The following is a 401-nucleotide window of genomic DNA, read 5'->3' as shown; positions in this document are numbered from 1 at the left end:
ATATTTTCACTACCCAGATTGTCATAACTGGATAACCTATTGTATTGGTATAATAATAATAAAAAATACTATGTATAACGGAATTAAGTTAACCTATGAATTAATTTATTAATAATAATTATAATTATTGTTATTATTGTAGGCATAGTCCTCACATATTTTATGTTTATTTGATATGAAAGACATGGAGAGGGGAGAGTGTTGAAATAGCAGTGCCGGATTCAAACCCATGCTGCAGCTATAAGTGTTCTGGAGGCAGAGTCTTTTAGACAGCCAAATCATCCTAGCCCACTATTGTTTTCATTATAAGACAATATTCTTCTTAGAGTGGCTTGACTCCACCTGATCTTTGTTTGTTTTAGAAAGATTGTCAGTTAAACTGTTTTAGTTTTCTCTCAACA

Source organism: Oncorhynchus nerka, linkage group LG20 (genome assembly GCF_034236695.1).
Source record: "Oncorhynchus nerka isolate Pitt River linkage group LG20, Oner_Uvic_2.0, whole genome shotgun sequence".
In the NCBI taxonomy this organism is placed as follows: domain Eukaryota; kingdom Metazoa; phylum Chordata; class Actinopteri; order Salmoniformes; family Salmonidae; genus Oncorhynchus; species Oncorhynchus nerka.
This window is presented reverse-complemented; position numbering follows the sequence as displayed.